This window comes from Eriocheir sinensis, unplaced genomic scaffold (assembly GCF_024679095.1).
Source record: "Eriocheir sinensis breed Jianghai 21 unplaced genomic scaffold, ASM2467909v1 Scaffold68, whole genome shotgun sequence".
Taxonomy (NCBI): Eukaryota; Metazoa; Arthropoda; class Malacostraca; order Decapoda; family Varunidae; genus Eriocheir; species Eriocheir sinensis.
Window position 1 is genome coordinate 755,001 of NW_026112031.1, and position 23,452 is coordinate 778,452.

General features: G+C 43.7%; 1 pseudogene; it reads left to right on the plus strand.

Annotated features, from left to right (window-relative positions):
• The window catches only part of LOC126993815 (putative nuclease HARBI1), a 3,921-nt pseudogene extending 3,850 nt beyond the window's left edge, over positions 1 to 71 (plus strand).
• Positions 72 to 23,452: the final 23,381 nt, after the last annotated feature.

The following is a 23,452-nucleotide window of genomic DNA, read 5'->3' on the forward strand; positions in this document are numbered from 1 at the left end:
ACATACTTGCAGAGGATGATGTAGGCACTGGAAATGCTCGCAGAGCTTCCATTGTTGAGAGATTCTTTTAGATCTTCTGTGGATGTCAAAATGTACACCATTGAGTGCTGGCAATGGAACCCAGGCTTCTGGATAGGAGTCAGGACAGCAAGCCAACCGAGCCATCGATGATTTAAAAGTTCTCCGTCTAGTTCAAGACCAACACTGCCTATGGTGCCTCACACAGCATAACACACCAGAACATTTCCCGCTCCACTTCCCAAGATTCCACTCCCTCCACACCAACCTCAAATTAAGCATCCCTAACCAGACTCAGCATCCACAGGCCAACTTTACGGAGAAGGCCTGCTGGGCAGCGACACCCTCAGCCCCAACACTGCCTTCCAAGCCCTCAAGTCTATGCAGACCTTCCTACAGAAGTCCTGGCAACTCAACAGGATCTAACCCCTCCCCTGGTGACACATCGACAGACTAACAACATCCGCTAACATTTCCCACTGATGGGGCTCAGGAGGCAGTGGTCCCACAGCCTAACCAGCCCCATAAAACACCCCAGAAAAAGATGATCCCAGAGGCCACTTCTCTGGCACTGTATCTGACATCCTCGCCCCCACTGTGGATATGCAGGAAAGGTGACTTCGCCCACACTCATAGTAGCTGGAAATGCTTTTATTTAACCCACAGTAGCACATGCGGTGCTATATATATTAGAGGAACTGCAATAACACATTGAAAATTCAGTAATCTACATGACAAGATTTTTCACTATTATTGCAGTTTTTCTAATGTAAATATATACTACAGGTGGCATTATGGGTTGACTAAAAGCGATTAAAAGCGTTTCCAGCTACCACGAGTGTGAGCGAGGTCACTTTTCCTTCATATCCACTTGAGAGACCTGGATGGTAGTCGGCCCTAGCCCGTCATGATGCAGGCAAGTGTTTTATAGTGGCGGCGTCTTTTCTTGGTGTGGTGGTTGGTCACAGTGGTGTAGTAGGATGAACTAGACAGATTGCGTGAATGGGCAGGGAAGTGGCAGATGGAGTTCAATGTCTGGAAGTGCAAATAATGGGCTAATCACTCTGACGTGATATTCTTGATGTATAAATAAAACCACTGGCAGACGGTTATATTTTTATAAATATTTCGGTGGACACTAAGCATCTTCAGTGGTGTAAAGAAAGACCACTGAAGATGGTGGCGAAATTAAAAATATAACTATCGTCTGCTATATTTATTCAAAAGTATAATACTCTGGAGTGTATATAGGAACAACCCTCATAATTATTGGTTAAATGACACTCCCCTAAGAAGATCAAGGTGTGAAAGGAATTCAGGGATCTTGATGACCTCTGATCTCCATCTAAGAGCACAATGCATTCATCCTAGATATTGTGCAAATAGGGTATTGGGATTCATTTCAAGGAGAGTAAGCAACAAGTGCTGGTGTCATCAAGCTATATTTAGCATTAGTGTATGTGTGTGTGTATTTGCGTGCGTGTGTGTCTGTGTGTGTGTGTGTGTGTGTGTGTGTGTGTGTGTGTGTGTGTGTGTGTGTGTGTGTGTGTGTGTGTGTGTGTGTGTGTGTGTGTGTGTGTGTGTGTGTGTGTGTGTGTGTGTGTGTGTGTGTGTGTGTGTGTGTGTGTTTGCGTGTGTGTGTGTGTGTGTGTGTGTGTGTGTGTGTGTGTGTGTGTGTGTGTGTGTGTGTGTGTGTGTGTGTGTGTGTGTGTGTGTGTGTGTGTGTGTGTGTGTGTGTGTGTGTGTGTGTGTGTGTGTGTGGTGTGTGTGTGTGTGTGTGAGAGAGAGAGAGAGAGAGAGAGAGAGAGAGAGAGAGAGAGAGAGATTTACATAGAAAATCAGGGACACAGACCCCATGGTCCAGACTAGGTGGTCTGTCTGTCCTAAACTAAGTGATTTTACATTAATCAGAAGGCTCCTAAACGTTGCATTTCTACTCTAGTTGATATTAAGTTCAAGGAAGTGACAGTCGAGCTTATTTTTGAAGGAGTCAATCGTGTTACACTGGACCACTGACGGTGGAAGCTTATTCCATTCTCGCACTACAACGTTGGTGAAGAAAAATTTGGTGCAGTCTGAATTTACTTGTCTACATCTGAGTTTTGTGCCATTGTTCCTCGTGCGCAAAGTGTCATCGATTATAAACAATGTTGATCTGTCTACATTCGTGAAACCATTAAGTATTTTAAAACATTCGAACAGTTTTCCTCGGAGGCGACGTTTCTCAAGAGAGAACATGTTAAGGGTAGAAAGCCTTTCTTCGTAGGATTTGTTGCGCAAGGAAGGGATCATTTTCGTTGCCCGACGCTGAACACCTTCTAATTTAGCAATATCCTTTGCATGGTGGGGAGACCAAAACTGTACCGCATATTCCAAGTGGGGTCTGACTAAACTATTGTAGAGCGGGAGTATTACATCTTTATTCTTGAATAAAAAGTTTCTTTTAATGAAGCCCAACATTCTGTTCGCTTTATTTGCTGCATCGATGCATTGCTGTGAGAATTTGAGGTTTGACGCGATTTTGATCCCCAAGTCCTTGACGCATTGAACGTTTTTGAGTTTAACGCCGTGCATTTCGTAATCGAACTTCTTATTCCTCGTTCCAACTTGAAGGACCTGGCACTTCCTTACGTTAAAGGGCATCTCCCATCTATCCGACCATGCTGAAATTTTGTGCAAATCCTCTTGGAGGCTTTGCCTGTCTTCGTCAGTGAGAACCGAGTTACCAATCTTTGTGTCGTCTGGAAATTTACTAATGCGATTATTGAGTCCAACATCCACGTCGTTGATGTAAATACTGAAGAGCACTGGGCCAAGAACCGAGCCCTGAGGGACGCCACTAGTGACCGGCGCCCACTCTGAAATTAAATCCGTCAATCACTACTCTTTGTTGTCTGTTGTTCAATCAATTCGCGATTCATTGGTGTACTTGACCGTCAATACCTATTTGCTTTGATTTGTAAAGTAATTTATGATGTGGGACTTTATCAAACGCTTTCTGGAAATCAAGATAGACTACGTCCAGTGATTTGGTTACGTCATAAACAGTGAAGAGGTCGCTATAAAAGGTTAATAGGTTTGATAGGCAGGATCTTTTGTTTCGGAAGCCATGTTGCGAGTCCCCAATTAATGAGTGGCTTTCAAGGTAACTCACAATTTTGTCTCTAATTATGCCCTCAAGTAGCTTACCTACAACTGAAGTTAGACTAATGGGCCTGTAATTACCTGGTACTTTTTTGTCTCCTTTTTTTAAAAATCGGTGTCACGTTAGCCTTTTTCCAATCTGAAGGGACGATGCCTTGTCGCAAGGACATATTGAATACGGTTGTGAGGTTCATCGGGTTTTATTTCAAAGTTAGGCAATGCATGCTCGGGATTTACATTAGTACTGGTGTTGGTGGGAGTGGTGGGAGGACTGTTATTATTAAACACCGAGGAAAAGTAATTGTTTAATAGGTTTGCAACGTGTTGGCTGTCAGTCACTAGTGCACCGTCGCTGTTTGTTAAGGGTCCAATTCCACTTCTGGTTGCCTTTCTGTTCTTTATGTAACTGAAGAAGGATTTCGGATTATTTTTACAGTTAGCTGCAATATTTTCTTCATATCTACGCTTAGCCTGACGCACTAATCTCTTTACTTGTCGCCTGGCATCATTGTAAAGTCTAATGATTTCGGGCGTGCTTTGTTCTTTTTTTAACCTGTAAAACAATTTTCTCTCCTTGACTGAGTGTTTAATTTCGTTATTAAACCAAGGTGGGCCTTATCTAGCCGGGCCGGGGATACAACTGGAGGGGAAAACGCTACCCCTTCAAGACTCCATCTCCATTCTCGGAGTGGAGTTCGACGCGGCACTCTCCTTCACCAACCATGCTAAAAAAATATAAAAAAAAGCAGCATGGAAACTCAGCTGTGTACGGCGCATCTCCCATCTACTTGACCCCAAAGGGACTAAGGTGCTCTACAAGGCACAAGTACGCCCCATCATGGAGTACTCCCCCCTCGCCTGGTCCTCCTGCCCTCCATCCTACCTTGCGACGCTGGATCGTGTCCAGGCCAGAGCCCAGCGTCTGATACAGCGCACAGGTCCTCAGCACGCGTGTGGCTCCCTGCAACCTCTTCAGGAGCGCAGGGATGTGGCAGGCCTGTGTGTAATGTTCAAGGCACACGACATAAACACACCCCACCTGGCAGCTCTCAAGCTCCCCGCGCCCCCAACCCCCATACACTCCACCCGAGCAGCACCCCACAGACAGGAACAAGTGGCTGTACCCTTCTCCAGGACAGAACACCACTTCCGCTCCTCCCAGCCCCGCTACAGCCTCCTGTGGAACCAGCTTGTTCGCCACACCGACCTCCACCATCGCGCGTCACTTCAAGACTTCAAGCGGGAGGTGAACAGATGGATTAGGACTTCTAGGCAGTAATTCAATGTGTCTTGTATGTAGCAATAAATAGATGAAGCTTAAAACCCTCAACTTTAGCACAATCTTCTGTAAGCCCTGTTTAAATAGAAGAGAGAGAGAGAGAGAGAGAGAGAGAGAGAGAGAGAGAGAGAGAGAGAGAGAGAGAGAGAGAGAGAGAGAGAGAGAGAGAGAGAGAGAGAGAGAGAGAGAGAGAGAGAGAGAGAGAGAGAGAGAGATTGATTTGATTTGATTGATTGATTGATTGATTTACCTCAAGGTTGTCACATAGATTATTTTACACATTGTCTTTAAGTAATAGTTATGTGAGGGGTTGTTCCTACCTACACTCAGAATACTGCACTTCCCTACATTGAACTCCATCTGCCATTTATCCGCCCAGTCAAACAATCTGTTTAGTTTATCCTGGAGAATACTAGTGTCCTGATCCGACTCAATTACTCTACCGATCAGGTCTGACGCGCTCGCTATTCCAGCTATTCCAATGAAACGACAGTTGATAGATGGCGCACAGTCGACGAATAAATTAAACATCTTTCATGCAAATGCCCGTAGCATCATTCAGAAGCGTAGCCACTTGATAATACATGCAATTACTGAAAAACCTGACTTCAATTTGATCACGGAAACATGGCTGAGTATGCGCGATAAACATCACTTAGGTGAAGTAGCTATAAATGGTTACAATGCGTTTGCTAAATGTCGTCAACACAAAAAAGGTGTAATAATATATGCAAAAAATAATTTAGAAGTCATTCAGATAAACATAGCCGAAACAGAGGCTTATGATTCATTGTAAGTACAAGTAACGATCAATAATTAAAAGTATGTTCTGGGCGTAGTTTACCGACCTCCTAAATCAAATGAAGATATTGATGGAAATCTCTACGCAGAGATAAATAGTTATCAGAAATAAAAATGCAATAATTTGCGGTGACTTCAATAACCCCTCCGTTGACTGGAATGCACTTTCTGGCGACAGAGAAGGAGATATATTAATTGACCTTGCACAAAATTAGTTTCCTAATAAACAGTTACCATGCCGACACGCGGAAATAATATTCTTGATTTAATCTTCGCGACCGATAGTCGTCTCATAACTGCCTGTGAGGCAGGCGAGCAATTTGCAAGCAGTGACCACAACATAATAAGACATGCTTTGAATATTGAAACAAAAGCACGAGCAAACTCACTCTTAATACCTAATTATAGTAAAGCAAATTTTACGGACGTAAAAAGAGAACTGGCTTCAGTAAATTGGAATCATTTGCTCAGCAACGTCACCGTTCAAGAAATGTATAATCGTTTTACTGCACAAATCAGAGCGAGCATTTTTCGATTCATTTTACTCAAGCCACGAAGGACTGATAATCAAAAACCGTTATGGATGAATAATTACCTACAAAAAATCATCGTCGAAAAAAGAAAACTTTATGAGAAATATAAACTGACACATAATTCACAAGATCATACTAATTACATCAATGTCAAGAGAGAATGCGAAAGGAAAATCAAAAAACAGAAACGCGAATATGAGATGAAAATATCACTTGATGCCAAGTCAAATCCAAGGCTTTCAGTTACATAAGAAACAAACAAAAATAAAAATAATAATGATAATATCGGCCCACCACTATTAAGTGGCAATACGATTAGTGATGATAAAGACATGGCGTCGGTCCTAAATTCAACCTTTAGTAGCGTATTTACAAAAGAGAACATGACATCAATTCCAGCCCCGAAAAAAAATTCAAGGCCCTGAAAAACATAAGCTTGCATTGACTGAAATTGATATCAGCGAAGTGCGTGCGTACCTGCAGAAAATAGATCCAAATATATCTCTGGGCCCCGATAGTTTATCTCCTCGCGTGTTAAGAGAATGTAGTCAACAGCTAGAATTACCTAAAACATTAATATTCAACCAGTCATTAGCACAGGCCAGTGTGCCTATCGAGTGGAAAAAGGTCAATATTACCCCGATTAAAAAAAAAAGGGAGACTAAAAACAAGTCAGTAATTATCGTCCTATCAGCCTTACGTCTGTCCTAATTAAACTATTCGAAAAAATAATCAGGGATAAAGTGATCACTGTCCTTGAAACAAATGAATTGATAACTGATAGTCAGCATGGACTTCGTAGTAATCGGTCTTGCCTTACCAACCTATTAACCTTTTCCAACGATGTTTATACATGCTGGGACGCCCGAAGCCCATATGACGTAATTTACCTACATTTTCAGAAAGCGTTTGATAAACTTCCTCATGTTAGGCTTATTTCAAAACTGCGTTCCCACGGTATTAACGACCATCTATGTGCGTGGATTCATGACTGGCTCACCGACAGAGAACAACGTGTAGTTCTTAATGGTGAAGCATCGGATTTGCAACCCATCACCAGTGGCGTTCCCCAAGGTTCGGTCCTGGGGCCAACATTATTCATAATTTACGTGAACGACTTAGAAATGGATATCCTATCAAAAGTAGCCAAATTCGCCGATGATACCAAATTAGGAGGTACGGTAATGAACAGTCAAAGTTGCGAGAACATTCAATCAGACTTAATAAGACTTGCCGACTGGAGTGACAAATGGCAAATGAGTTTTAACGTGGATAAATGTAAAGTAATGCACATAGGTGAAAAAAAATCCTAACTTTAAATATCAGATTCAAGGACATGGGCTCAGCGAAGTAAAACAAGAAAAAGATCTTGGTGTCATTATCAGTAACACTCTTAAAATGAGTGATCAATGTTCAGCAGCGAGTAAAAAAGCCAATATGATGTTGGGATTCATCTCAAGAAACTTTGATTATAAATCACCCGAACTTATGAAGAGATTATATTTAGCATAAGGGCAAGAGCATAGGATAAGAGGAGACTTAATTGAAGTGTTCAAAATCCTTAATGGATTCGACAACATTAACCCAGATAGTCTATTTCAGAGAGACACCATTACAAGAACACGCAGCAACGGTATGAAGTTAAAGGGAAATCGATGTAACACATTGGTGCGCAGAACGTCAAAGATCAAGTTTTGTTAGAAAAAGATACAGCGACGAGCAACCGAACAAATTCCTGCGCTCCGAAACTTGCCATATGACGAGCGTGTACAGCGTTTAGATATGTTTTCCCTAAAAAAAGCGAAGGATAAGAGGAGACTTAATTGAAGTGTTCAAAATCCTTAATGGATTCGACAACATGAGCCCAGATAGTCTATTTCAGAGATACACCATTACAAGAACACGCAGCAACGGTACGAAGTTGAAGGGAAATCGATGTAACACATTGGTGTACAGAAGTTTTTTCAATAACAGAGTCGTCGATCACTGGAATAGACTACCACCGTCAATAGTTAACGCACAGAGTATCAATAGCTTTAAGTCTTCTTTGGATAAGTACTTCAGGGATATAAGATTATACTGACCCTTTTTCGCATGTTTTCAGACAGATTGCAGCAATACCTCAACCTATATTCATATCTTCTCCCCCACAACCTAGATTGCAAGTAGCGAAAGTCTACAATAGAGTAAAGCAACAGTTAATGTTCGCATGACAGGTGGAGTGAGGTGTGGGTGCAGTAACGTGACAGGTTACTGGTGCGTGCCTAGTACCACCGGTAAAACGAGGTTCAAACCTCCACCTGTGCCCCTGAAACTACACCTCACCCATCGTGGGTATTAGAGGGGATTCTGGGGCTGCCCTGTGTAGGCCACTCGTCCTCTTCCAGTCTCCCTGTATTTCTATGTTCTTATTTTCTTATGTAATGAAGCCATTTTCCCCCACAGCTTAGGTTACCAGTAGTATAAGTTAAGGGTAGTAGTTTCCTCTTATTTCTCTCTTTACTGTAAAATTTCCATGGCCCTTTCTTCCTTAAGGGTACATGGTGTTCTCTTCTAACTATTTTCTGTGGCACGTTGCCGGGGGGAGAGGTGGGTGGGGAGGAGCCTTCATCTTTTCTGTCTTGTCCTACCACACCTAGATTACTAGTAGTAGCGGTAGTAAACATACACCCTCGCCATAGACCGATGTGTCTTCTCGTATTTGTTCTTCCTATGTATATTTTTATGTATATTCCTATGTATATTCCCCTTCCTCTTCCTCTTCCTCCGTCCACCTTCTCATTTATCTTTCTACTTCTTTTTCATATTGTCTTTCTTCTCTTCTCCCTCCTCCTCCTCCTCCTTCCACCCTTCCTCCGTCCACCATCGCATTTATCTTTCTACTTCTTTTTCATATTGTCTTTCTTCTCTTCTCCCTCCTCCTCCTCCTCCTCCTCCTCCTCCTCCCCTTCCTCCATCCACTTTCTCATCAATCTTTCTACTTCTTTTTCATATTGTCCATTTGAGGTTGTACCTCTTGGCTTCTATGTGGAGCGTCTGAAGGTTTTTCTTATACTCAAGGAATATTTCAGCTTTTTGGTCTCTCAGGAAGGGCGTCTGATACTCTCTAGAGTTGGTGTGAAACACCTGGTGACAGGTGCCACTGGCCAAGCCTCGCAAGGGTTGTGTTAGACGTTTCGGAAAGTTGGAACGATTTTTTGGTTCCTCTCCTTCGAGGACAATAGCTGAAAAGCGCCGGGTTGGGAAAGTCTCTCGTGACGGAGACTCAGGACAAGCGATTGGTCTTTGAGGCGTTTTCAAGACCCTATGGGAGCGAACTCCCAGTGTTGGAGGCATCTAACACAGCAGTATCTAATTTCCATATGTGTATTTTTCAAAAGGGATTTAGGTGTGTGTGTGTGTGTGTGTGTGTGTGTGAGAGAGAGAGAGAGAGAGAGAGAGAGAGAGAGAGAGAGAGAGAGAGAGAGAGAGAGAGACACCATGGTCTGGTCACGTGTTGCACTTGTAATTTCTAGCTAACTCCCTCATTTTGATCTTTGGGCTACAACATCACTGATCTCTGGGCATGGCTGGGATCTCACTGCAAACCCACGCACACTCTGAAGAGAGGCACAACCTCCGTCTGAGACACTCCCGCGGCTCATCCCTATATTGTCTAAATCCCTTATGCAAGAGTTAATCAGCATTTTCATTCTCGCACCGTTTAATAGACATTGCCGGATCAATACAGAGTGAGCTGATGAGAATAGAGGAGCTGTCTGATAAGTATTAGAATGATCAGCACATGAGAAGGATTTCTGTGGTACGAGAAGTCTTATGTGATTCGCGTTAGTCTTTTCGCTCCCAAAGTTCCTGCATCATTGATAAGGTCAAGAGGCAGCCACGTCTGCCTCAACAGTTGGGGTTACTGCCGCTCGACCTAGCTTCCCGCAACTTTTCGCCAGCCAAGGCAGGCACAACTGTTGCCGAGATGTTGGGGGGAGAGCCGGGCGCGGTGTGTTGGAGAGGGTCACGCGACTTATTCTTATTGTTACAACTTGGGTACAAAAAGATAAAGTTCATGTTTGTAAACGTGTTGCTATTCCTGGTTGATTTTGTTCCAGGAGCTCTGGACTTTTGTTTCCTTCAGACGCCTCCCACTTTCGAAAAAAAGAAATGTGGCTGATCAGGATTTCAGCGTCTTCAGGTAGTGGGAGGGGCTTGTGGACGTTTTCAGGTAGTGGGAGGGGCTTGTGGACGTTTTCAGGTGGTGTGAGGGGCTTGTGGACGTTTTCAGATGACACAGACTATACTAACTACGCCATTCCATGAAAAGGACTTTGGAGTAGTAGTAAGGCGCGCCATTCAACAAGGGATTCGCGCACTAGGTAAACTTTTAGGATGACTTCAGCGCTCCTGTTGCTTATGCTCCTTGAGATGAAACCCAGTGTCCTGTTTGCACGATTTTTAGCCTGAATGCATTGAGCTCTAGGACGGAGGTCAGTGCTCACTGGGACTCTCTCTCACACCCAGACCTGCTTAGAGGAGTGTCATTTAAATAGTAAGTTGTGGACCCAAATGCGGACCCTTAAGCAAGAAAAAAAATAGCGCTGATGATGCGTGTGAGATAAATTCTAAGTACTAAGATCTCACCTGGATTAAATAAGCAGATTTGCTATACGGCCTGTCATATCCTGGATGGCGTATTGTAGAGAGGGCAAGTTAGGGTGTCTGCAGCTGTGTTTGAGATGGGAGCATATGTGTATTTTTCAAAAGTGATTTAGGTGTGTGTGTGTGTGTGTGTGTGTGTGTGTGTGTGTGTGTGTGTGTGTGTGGTTTCATAGAGTGCGTACATACAAAGTGGGACGCTTCATAGATGGAGTAATTTTATTCAGTATGAAAAAAGGCTAAATCATCGGTATTTGCATTTCATTAATTAGCTTGCGGTACGTGATTAAGGTGTTTAAGGAGATTAAGGTTTTAGTCACAGGTGATACATAGGTGAAACGCTTATCGCAGAAAAGCAGCTTAGGGCGCTTAGTATACGGCAGGAAGTAGTGTAGTTCATGCCGCGCAGCGCAGGTCATATTCTTAAACATATTTTAGGGTCGCATTACAAGACGTATCGCCACCCAAGAACACATATTTGACTAGGCTTTCATAGTTGTGGGCATTTCCAGGGGTTGTTTTATGACCCTGGTGGTAGTGTGCGTCTTCTTCTGTACCATGAACCTGAAGAAACACTCACTAGAACCCGACTGACCCCTCTTTGACCTTTAGAAATAGGTGATGTGAGAGGCGAGAGTGTCTTATAAAACCAACCCAAAAAAAAGAATCGGTCATATTCCTCAACATTTCGGCGCGCTAGAACACATATTGTACTTGGCTTTCGTAGGAGTTTGGGGTATTTCCAAACGTTTCGGCTCCCAAGAACACATATTGTACTTGGCTTTCGTAGGAGTTTGGGGTATTTCCAAACGTTTCGGCTCCCAAGAACACATATTTTACTTGGCTTTCGTAGGAGTTTGGGGTATTTCCAAGGGTAGCTTTATGACCATTCTGGTAGTTTGACTCTTCTTCTGTACCGTGAACCTAAAAAAAGCAATCATTAGAGCCCGACTGATCTCCTTTTCGGCCTTTGGGAATAGTTGATGTGAGGGGCGTGAGCGTCTGATAATACCGAGCTGGAAGTTGTTTTCATAGCGGTGGACAAATACAAGGATGAGGATGTTAGAAAGTATTGGACTACGGGAGATACAAGAGTAGATCAGTGATGCTTGTGTGGACAACTTATTATCTTAAAAGTGATAGAACATGTCGCAAAAGAAATCTTCACGGAAAATACCACATCTTATTCTCTCTCTCTCTCTCTCTCTCTCTCTCTCTCTCTCTCTCTCTCTCTCTCTCTCTCTCTCTCTCTCTCTCTCTCTCTCTCTCTCTCTCTCTCTCTCTCTCTCTCTCTTCACGATACAAAGGGAAGCAGTACAATATTTCATCCGTTTTGTGTCTCGTCTTAACACCTCGTCTCCCATTTTCTGTGAAGCCTTTGACAGCTTCCCATTTTTTCTTCCATGCCGATAAATATTTTTTTAGGGGGACTGATGTATATTTTTGGCCAACAGTTTTCTTTGAGGCAGCTTCTTTGCATTTCTTACATGCCTCCTGGCTTTAAGGGGAAACTGTCACATTGGCTCATAGTTAACGTAGGCAAAGAGGCAAATGATTATAGAAAATGAGGACCCATGTGTGTGTGTGAGAGAGAGAGAGAGAGAGAATGTCACCGTATTGTTTGTTTCATATGACAGGAAGTATGTGTAGGGGAGGAGAAGGAAGTGGAGAGAAATGGCTAAGAGAGGAGAGGGAGGAAAAGGAGGAGGAGGAGGAGGTCGAGGTCATAAGGGAAGGCATAAAGAGAAGGAAGACGGAAGGAAGGGGAGAAAAACGAGGTGGCGAAAAGGAGGCGAAAGGGGACGAAAAGGAGGAAGAAAGGAGAAAAGAGAGAGATAATTAAGGTGGAATTTTGAGAAACTTTGTGGAAATGCTGGCAGGACACTTCTGTGTGTCATCAAAAGTGGGGTCTGTCCCCCAGCCCCCGGAGCCTGTATTTTCATTAGCCATAAATTCTGATAAATATTGAGGAAATGGTGTGTGTGTGCCGTGTGAATGTAGTCTGTTGTGGAAAGTATGAAAATTTGTCTTTAGAGAACACGTGAGCTACTCACTGGTGTTAATGAAAAGTTGGAGATGGGGAATGAGGATACCGGAGGGTGCTTGATAGGCTTGCAGCACACCTTCGCCTCCCAGGAGTGGTTTACGCCACTCTCGGCAGGTGTCTACCTGCCTGCGACACTCAGCTGTCCCCGTAGGTGTTCTGTATCGCCTTCACTAGTTTCTTCCCCTCCCAGATGCTATCCATAAACAAGGGCCTTGTCCCCCCTCTTATGAAGTATGCATCCCATGTGTTGGGAGGCTTCACACACACAGCCCTTTTGGCCGGAGTGGAGTCAATGGCTCTTCGTTTCATCAGTTCCCCTCCTCACACCGACAGTCTTCTATCTCCTGAATTTTTCCGCACTGTTTCCTCTCTATCTTTTTTTTTTTTTTTTTGAACGGCAAAGGAGACGGCTCAAGGGCAACAAAAAGAGTGTAGTAAAAAAAAAAAAAAAAAAAAAAAGAAAAATCCCGCTACTCACCTCACTGTCTATTTTCTTTCGATATTTTCATGCTGGCTGATTTTCTGAGCTTGCTCATTGCATGCCTCCCTCCCTCCCTCGGCGCCGCTGCACGGGATGTTTAAACTCTTGCTCATCCTTATTGTATTTAGATCCTTTTTGCTAGAGTTGGCAAGCATATTCATTTTATCATCCCTTTGCTTGTATACTCTGGATGCCTTCCTCCCTCTGTATTTCCTGCCTACGACTTGAACTCTTTCAAGAAAACGGTATCAGGACAACTCGCCCTGAGAAATTGGCCCCTCGTCTGACCACTCGTTCTGTGCTAAGCGGGTGTTTTTTTTCCCTTTTCTCTTGAGTTTCTTTTTTTGGTGTAAAAATATCAATCTTACTATACATATTTGTACGTACTTCTTCTCTATGTCTGTTTACCAGTCTGCTAGTTTCTGCACCTCTCAAGCTACATAAATGTCTGTTTGCTACCTAGCTACCAATAAGGAATCTTGTATCTTGTCTTATCATTTCTGTACAGTATATTTCCGTCTCTGTCTATCTGTGCGGGTGTGTATTTACATGGGTGTCTATCAGTATACACATCTATCCCTTAATGCATATATTCTTCCACCTCCACATCGTTATCTGGATCCGACGTGACCAATACCGCTGCACACACACAAAGAAACTCATATTCCGTCACTGCTTCCTCCTCCTCCTCCTGCTGCTCCACCTCCTTCTTTCTCCTGCGGCAGACATAGCTGTAGGGGGCACCTCATAAGCGACGCAGTGGGAGGAAGGAGAGAAGGAGGAAAGGCAGGAGAGAGGGAGGGAAGGAGGGAGGGAAAATGTGGTCTATTAAGCAACTATCGAGTGGCCAATAGGGTTTAGACTCCCTCAATCTCGTGTCAACTCCAGTTTACCTCAGATGAATAGCGGAGGAGGAGAAGAAGGAAGGAGAGGAGGCTGTGTTATGGGGCTGTTGGCAAGGGAAGGACGGCGATCATGAGGAGCAGGAGGAGGAGGATATGAAAGAGGAGCATGGTGTTGAGAAGGGCAAGGAAAGGGAACAGGAACCGATACGAACATAAGAATAAAAAAATACTTATGGCGAAATACAAAAGATTATGAGGAGGAAGAGAGAAAGATTTAGGGTTACTGTAGAAGAAAGTTTGGTAAAAAGAGGAGGCAGTGTGACTGAGAGAAAGATGAAGTATAAATTAGGAAGAGAAAAAGATGAACATAGAAAGAAGTAAAAGAAAACTTGACATAATAATATAGAAAGGAAATAATCACATTGAGCGAAAGGTTAAGTATATATGTGAGGAAGAGAAAATGAACATAGAGGAAGAAACAGAAAAAGAAAAACTTGAAACATGGTGATAAAGAAAAGGAAAAAACTCACAACCATTCCAAAAATTACACAGAGTAGCAAATAAGGAAACTAAAAACTGAAAAAGCACCCAAGAAAAAAACTCACGTATATTGGGAAGAGAAAAATATGAATATAGAAAGAAGAATCATTAGAAAAACTAGAAACATAGTAACATCGGAAGGGAAAACTCACAACCACTCAAAACATCATTACATAGAGTAGTAAATAAGGAAACTAAAAATTGAAAAAGCACCCAAGAAAAAAAAAAGACGTATAATGGGGAGGGAAAAAGATTAGAAAGAAGAAGCTAAGGAAAAACTTGAAACATGGTGATAAAGAAAAGGAAAAAACTCACAACCATACCAAAAATTACAGAGCAGGAAATAAGGAAACTAAAAACTGAAAAATCACCTTAGAGGAAAAAAGACATATATTGGGAAGAGAAAAAGATGAATATAGAAAGAGAAAGCAAAAAAAAAACAAAAAAAAAAACATGAAATACAGTTACATAGAAGCGAAAAACTCACAACCACTCAAAAAATCATAGAGTGGCAAATAAGGAAACTAAAAATGCAAAAAAAAAGAGGTGCCAGACGAGTAACAACAAAACATCACAACTCCGTATCCGTAACAAAGAAAAACAAGGGAACACCAAATGGGGGAAGGAAAAAGAGGAAGGAAAGCTTGAGACACATAAAAAAGCTAGCGGGGCAGTAGGCGAGGAGGTAAGGAGAAAGTATTAAATCGTGTGAACAGAATACGAAAGGAGAAAAGAAAGTACAAGAAGGAGAAGGAGGAGGAGGACGAGGGCAATGAGAACGAGAGGAACAGCACATAAGAAGAAATTATTGAGAGGAAGGAAGGAGGAAAGGGAAACACAGATACGAGGAAAGAAGATTGGGTTTGGGAATTAACATAGAAAGATTAGACATATATAGTGGATACAGATTGATAGATGGAGTAAATTGAGGATAACTATGAAGAAAGGAATAGGAGCGATGAGGTAACAGAGGGATGGAGGTTAAAAAAGATGAAAAAAAAGAAATAAATAAATACTGAGTGATTGCTATCCAGTTTTTCTTTTTGTGTGTGTGACTCGCTTGACGAAAAATGGAAAATAAAGAATAGAGATTGGTACACAAACACACACACACACACACACACACACACACACACACACACACACACACACACACACACACACACACACACACACGAAGCTGATAGAAAAGCAAGTGCCGACCATACACTGATTAGGGCTAACTTTAATTACTGCAGCGAAGTACCCCCCCCTCTCTCTCTCTCTCTCTCTCTCTCAAATACAGAGAGAGAGAGAGAGAGAGAGAGAGAGAGAGAGAGAGAGACACAGACCCCATGGTCCAGACTAGGTGGTCTGTCCTTAAACCTAAGTGATTTTACATTAATCAGATGGCTCCAAAACGTTGCTTTTCTACTCTAGTTAATATTAAGTTCAAGGAAGTGACGGTCGAGCTTGTTTTTAAAGGAGTCAATCGTGTTACACTGGACCACTGATGGTGGGAGCTTATTCCATTCTCGCACTACAACGTTGGTGAAGAAAAATTTGGTGCAGTCTGAATTTACTTGTCTACATTTGAGTTTTGTGCCATTGTTCGTCGTTCGCAAAGTGTCATCGATCATAAACAATTTTGCTCTGTCTACATTCCTGAAACCATTAAGTATTTTAAAACATTCGATCAGTTTTCCTCATAGGCGACGTTTCTCAAGAGAGAACATGTTAAGGGTGGAAAGCCTTTCTTCGTAGGATTTGTTGCGCAAGGAAGGGATCATTTTTGTTGCTCGACGCTGAACACCTTCTAGTTTAGCAATGTCCTTTGCATGGTGGGGAGACCAAAACTGTACGGCTTATTCCAAGTGGGGTCTGACTAAACTATTGTAGAACGGAAGTATTACATCTTTATTCTTGAATAAAAAAATTCTTTTAATGAAGCCCAACATTCTGTTCGCTTTATTTGCTGCATCGCTGCATTGATGTAAGAATTTGAGGTTTGGCGCGATTTTAATCCCCAGGTCCTTAACGCATTGAATGCTTGTGAGCTTAACGCCGCGTATTTCGTAATCGAACTTCTTATTTTTTTATCCAACTTGAAGGACCTGGCACTTGTCTACGTTAAAGGGCATCTCCCATTTATCCGACCAAGCTGAAATTTTGTGCAAATCCTCTTGGAGGCATTGCCTGTCTTCGTTAGTGAGAACCGAGTTACCAATCTTTGTGTCGTCTGCAGATTTACACAGCTGCGGCGAAGACGCCGCAGCTGTGGCCGTCCCGCTGTCGTTGGACGGGCCTCAGCACGGCACCCGGCGGGGGGCGTGCAGCGCCTGCAGCTGCCGCACCAGCGCTGACGTGGAGGGCGAGAGTGTGTCGTACAGCGAGTCGTAGATCGCCAGCTGGCCGCCGCGCGCCGCGCCGTACGAGAACAGCAGCAGCCAATGGCTGCCCCCTGTGCGGCCGTATTCCGCCATGGAGGCGAGGCGCTGCGGCGTAGACCTGTTCACCACCTGCAGGAAGAGCGCCCCGCTGCCAGGCTGTAGGGGCGGCAGGGTGAAGGCGGCGCCGCTGGCGTACAGGCCGCGAGTGTTCTGGAACTGTCGCTGCAGCAGCTCCTGGGCCAGGTCCATGACGTCATCAGACAGCCATCGCTGGCCCAGGATGTCCTGCCGGTCGGCGCTGCTCAGGCGTCTCAGGGGAAGCAGCGAAGGATGCGGCGGAGGTGATGGTGGTGGTGGTGGTGGCGCAAGGTGTCGGGCCCTTGACGTCGCTTGTCTAGGATCTTCCTTGGACGTGCCTTTACGTGTGAGGGCTTTCTTCAGAGCCACGACGCGGTCGTACACATACAGACACACGCTCACAATTACGCAGCCACACACGCAAAGAAACACGCACACGTACACACACATGCACATCCGGCACGAACAGAAAGACCGACATCCGGGCTCCTGCCGGGGCTCCGTCACGTCACCCTCGGCGCCGGTCTTTGCCGCCTTCCTCTTCCTGTGTTCATGGTCTTGCCCCTGCTGCCACGCCTGTATCAGGGCGTCTATGTCGCCCTGGCACCCGCAGATGTCGTCGAGGCGGCCCTCAAGCTTCAGTCTGCCGGTGCGTTCGTTGTATTCTACGGTGACGAGATACTTGTCGTTGAGGCGCTGCAGGATGCCTCCTCCGCCCTCCATGATCCTGCGCCGGTACCTTGTTGATCGACGTTTGCGTGACCACGGTCTTCGGGGGTGTTGTGGCGCTCGTCTGTTCCTCCTCATCGGGTTCCTGCGCGTCGTGGAACTCTTCCTCCCCCGCCGATGGCTGCTGTGTGCAGACACTTGCTCGCGCAGCAGTAGTGGGCCGATGCCCCGCTGCGGGACACTCGCTGGCGGTGGTTTTCACGTGAAAACAGAACCTTAGCGGGGAATATGACGCGATGTCAAACACAAGTCTGGCTTCACCGCACACAAGCCGTCCTTCCTGCAAGCACTTGATGAGAAATCTTGCATCCAAAGCCTTCTTCCGGAGGGTCCTGCGTCCCCTCTTCACCTTGATCCTCACGAAGCACTCGGTCTCCAGCTCCGCCACGATCGTCCAGTTCACGGCGACGAGGCACTCGCCGAACTCTTTGGTCAAGGCGTCCACGGCGACGCAACGCGCCGGGAGCAGCTCCACGGTCATCAAGGTGGCCGAGGATCGCCGCCTGTAGCAGCAGCAGCGGGTGGCCGTCTTGGCCACCAGGTGCACGGCCGTCACCTGCTTGGAGGCGGGGACCAGCACGCAGCACGCGATGGTCGTCTTGGTGGCCATGCGGAATGACACAAGTCCTTCTGAACGTAACTGTCCAGAACATACCTGTTATAGGGGCGCGATGAGGCACTAGACCTCGGTTTGTGCACCATGAGCTTGCGTTGGTTGTCGCAGCTTGGAGTTGACATTGCACCCCCCCGAGTCTAGAGCTAGCGGGACACAACCCCCGACTGGCACCCGCTTTTCAATGCGTGTACTACTGATTTGTGGAAAGCTGTAGGGCCAACCTCGTGTATAGGGAGGGGAGAAAAAGAGCGTAGGTATTAGGAGATGGAAAGAAGAAGCACAGCGGAATGAACCTATGTTAAGAGTGGAAAAGAGTGAGAAAGAACAAGGAAGAGTAAAAACAAATGTAGGGTAGAGAGAATACAGGGAGGGAAAAATGCTAAAGAGTGAAGTGAAGAGCGAGAAAGTAATAAAGCGAGAAAGAATTGAAGTATATCATGAAAGGAAAGAAACAAATAAAAGAAATACTAGACAAAGGGAGGAACGAAGGAAAGAAGGAAGAAATTTGTGAAAGTAGTAGAAAGGAATAATAGAGAACAGAGAGAGAGAGAGAGAGAGAGAGATGTAGTTTTAGGAAGAGGAGAGGAAGAGGAAGAGGAAAATTAAGAAGGAAAATGAAATAAGTATAGGAAAAAAAATGGGCAGAAAAAAATGTAATGTTTAGAAAGAGAGAAAGGTAAAAGAAGACCAAGAAAGAAAGTGAATGAAAACTCTAGGAAAGAGGAGATGAAGGAAAAACTGTGTGGAGGTGTAAAGAGAAATAGAGAGAGGAAGAGAGGGCGGAGGCTGGGAATGGAAGAGGATGAGGTAAGAAGGGAGAGGAGGAAGAGTGGGTGAGGACAGTCTTCTTCCTTGAGTGGCCATCATCCTAGATTGTCTTTAAGGTTGATTTTACTTTCTTCCTTGTCTTCAATTTAGAACTCGAGGAAGAAGATGAAGAAAGAAGACAAAAAGATGAAGAGGAAAAGGAACAAGATGAGAAGGAAGAAGGAGGAAGAGGAAACATGGAAACATGGAAATGTAGGCAACAGGAAGCCTATTGGCTCATTACGAGGTAGCCCGCTTTGGTGATTTAATCTGCTCGACAGCCACTTGGGGCCTGGGGAGCAGACGAAAGCACCTCGATATTGAGGAGCAGATGAAAGCACCTCGATATTCAGTTTACTCCCGACGCAGCGAAGTGACGGTCGATTATATATCTGAAGGAGTTGATGGTATTCGCATATACTACTTCTGAAGGAAGGTTGTTCCAGTGGCGGATGACTCGGTTTGAAAATAAACTCCTTCCGATGTCTGTGTTACATCGACTGGACTGAATGGGTAAACCGTTATTTCTAGTTCTTAGGTTGGTTTGCAGTTCAAAGAATTTGGAGTAATCGACGTCATTGATTTTTTTCAGATACATGAAGACTTGAATCATATTCCCTCGTAGGCGTCTTTTCTCCAATGTAAAGAGATTGAGTCACTTGAGTCGTTCTTCGTACGGCTGAGCCCTTAAGGTTGGTATTATCCTCGTGGCGCATCGTTGAATCCTTTCTAGTAAATCATTGTCCTTTCTGTAATTAGGAGACCAGAACTGTACTGCATACTCGAGGTGCGGTCTTACCATGGAATTATACAAGGATAGCTTCACGTCTGGCGTTTTACACTCGAAGTTCCTCGCTATGATCCCGAGCATAGTGTTGGCTTTGTTATATGCATTTTTACAGTGTTTTGCGTGTTTCAGGTCACTGCTGATAGTGACTCCAAGATCATTTTCCTCCTGCATCGCCTGCAGATGAGGATCTTGGAGTCACTATCAGCAGTGACTTGAAACACGCGAATGGGGGAAGAGGAGGAGGAGGAGGAGGAGGAGGAGGAGGGGAGGAGTACAAAGGAGTACAAAGGAAAAGCATACAGCAACATACCTCTTCGTCCTAACTAGGCTGTTTGTTGTTGCTACCATCTACTCTAATCATAGAGTCAGAGACACAGGACAGCAAAGGCGAAGGCTCCTCCCCTCCCACCAGTCCCTCCAGCCGAGGCTGGCACGAAAAGGAAGAATACCATGTAGTATTGAACAACTACAATGGAGTTTTACATGGACAGAAGGAAGATCATACATGACAACTAAGCTAACACTACTTGATGTTAGACCGGAGCAAAATAGCGGATGTTCGGGTTAGCTTCTAAATATTTGTCGAGTTGGTTTTTGAACGTGCAAATAGTTTCGCTTTCGACGACGTTTTGAGGCAAACCATTCCATACATTGATGACACGGTTGAAGAAGTGTTTTGATTCATTTGAGTTGAAACGCTTCCTCGTTATTTTGTCTCCATTGTTTCTTGTTACACTTGATTGAGAGACTGTAAAATAATCATGAACATTAACGTTATCGAGTCCTTTGAAAATTTTAAACACCTCTATAAGGTTACCTCTTAGCCTGCGCTGTGATAAGCTGAATAAGTTCAGTTCTTTAAGTTTGTCTTCGTACGGTTTGTTTCGTAGTCTAGGGATCATTTTAGTAGCTCGACGCTGCACCCTCTCGAGTTTATCGATATCTCTTCTGTAATAGGGAGACCAAAACTGAACGCAGTACTCAAGGTGTGGGCGAATTAACGAATTGAACAGTGCAGTCACGGGGTAATCGTAATCTGTAATCGTAATCGACTACAATCAACTACAGTTTTTCAATTAATTGTAATCGTAATCGATTACACTCTTTGTTTTAAGTAATCATAATCATAATCGAATACTTTAAAAATGTAATCGTAATCGTGATTACTTTTGCGATTACATTCGCAAAGTTTTAGTTAATAGTTTCTCGTACACAAGTATGTGCTCTAAATATCTGTAGTAATTCAACCAATTAAATATTTAGTACGGTACACGTGTAGGAAATTTGCAGGTTCACCTTTCAGTCCTTCCTGTAATCACGATTGTAATCACGATTCATACATCATGTAATCGCAATCGTAATCGATTACACCTAATTTTATTGTAATCGTAATCGTAATCGTGAAAATATTAAGTAATCGTAATCGTAATCGATTACATAACGTAAGTAATCGCTCCATGTCTGGTACAGTGTCAATATTACTTTTTGAAATGTACGACCAATAAATCCGATCAGTTTGTTGGCAGTTTTTACTACTTCTGAGCAATGTTGACTCGGTTTAAGATCGTTCGAAATTATTACTTCAAGATATTTTTCTTTGCTGGCCTCAGAAAGTCGCACTCCGTTAATTTGATAATGAATACGATCGTCGTTGATTCCGATATGCATAGCCTTGCACTTTTCATTATTGAAACTCATTTGCCATGATCGTACCCAGCTACTTAAACGTTCGAGATCAGCTTGAAAGTGTCGTAGTGACTCTGCTGGCTTTTTTTCCTTTTTTTTTTGCCCTCTTGCCGTAAAAAAAAATCGTACGTAAGTAATACCCAGGACAATATTGGCTTTCTTTATGCGTTCTGCTTGTATAGCGGTTCGGCACCTGTTGGTTAGTCCTCCTCGTATTCTTTAACAGTCTTAGCAAAATTCAAGTTCAAGCATGTGTAACAAACCTAAAAATATCACTCACAGGTCTTGCCTCTGTTCTTGACCGTGTTTATTCACGAGATAACCAAAGCTGTGTGACTCAACGCGTACTACAAACCAGGGGTGTGGAGTCGGAATCGGAGTCGCAGTTTAAGTCGCTGGAGTCGCCTTCTTTTGGTCGGAGTCGGAGGATGAGTCGGAGTCGGTAAAAATATCTCTGACTCCGACTACTTTACGATACGTGTGATATTTTGTGGCTAAGATTCATTTGAGTACCATTGTACTGCAGAAGAGGGGAAGGGGGTGGAGTCAGAATCGAAGTCGGAGTCGAAGTCGGAGTCGCAGTCGAAATCTCCTGGAGTCGGAGTCGAATTTTTTTATTTCCGACTCCACACCCCTGCTTCAAACACCCGCCGTAGAAAGTAAAGAAGAGAAGGGCGCAGAAAGGAGGGAAAGCGGAGATATAAAAAAAAAAAAAAAAAAAATAGTGTGTATACAAAAAATAGAGTAAAGGGAGAAAAGGATGGGAAGAATTATGGGAGGAAAGGTAACGATAGGAATAAAAAAGGGAGGAAAGAAAGGAGGAGGGGAGGGAGAGGGGAGGGAGACAAAAAATAGGGTGCGCAACAAGAAAAAAAGGAGAAACACGGAGGGAACACGGAGGAAGGAAATAAGGAGGATAAAAGAGGGAATAGATGGAGGGAAAGAGGGAAGGGAATGTAGGAGCAAAATAAACGGGAGAAAGGGATAGGGAGAATAAAAGAAGGAATAAAGGAAGGGAGAGAGGGAAGGGGATACAGAAAGAAAGTAGTAGGAGAAAAAAAGGAAAGAAAGAAGAAAAGACGGGAGAGGTAAAGAAGACCAAAAGGAACAAAAGAAGAAGAGTCAAAGGAATATAGAATCAGAGGAATAGGAAGAAAGGTAAAGATACGAATGAAGGAAATAAGGAAGAAATGAATGATGAATAGAGAAGGAAGGGAGAGGTAAAGAAGACCAAAAGGAACTAAAGGAGAAGAGTCAAAGGAATATAGAATCAGAGGAATAGGAAGAAAGATAAAGATACGAATGAAGGAAATAAGGAAGAAATGAATGATGAATAGAGAAGGAAGGGAGAGGTAAAGAAGACCAAAAGGAACTAAAAGAGAAGAGTCAAAGGAATATAGAATCAGAGGAATAGGAAGAAAGATAAAGATGCGAATGAAGGAAGTGAGGAAGAAATAAATGATGAATAGAGAGGGAAAAATTAATAAAAAGAAGAAACGAGGGAGGAAGGGAAGAAAGGGGGAAGGGAAGAGACAAAAAACGGATATTCTGAAACTGAAACAAATATAAATACAAATAACACGTGAGAAAACATTGATGAAGTTTCCCCTACTAACACACACACACACACACACACACACACACACACACACACACACACACACACACACACACACACACAGAAAACGAGGGAAGAAAGAAGGAATTATTAGAAGATAAAGAAACGGGGAGAGGAAAGTAGGAAGTAGAAGATGTCAAAACGTGGATGAAGGAAAATATGAAAATAAAGAGGAAAAGTAAAGAGCGGGAGGTGGGAGAAGGAACTTAGAACTGAGGAAGGATCTGAAGGATGAAAAAAAGGGAAGGAATATAGACATGTGCATTTTGGGTACTTTAGTTGACGTTATCCATGAGACAGAATGGCTGGTGCAGTTACGGTGTCAGCGGTAAGGTCCGTAAAGTAAAGGGGTAAAGTAAAGCCCGGACCGTAGACTTTATACTTTATTTGGAGGGATGATACAGTTGACACATTTGGAAGATTT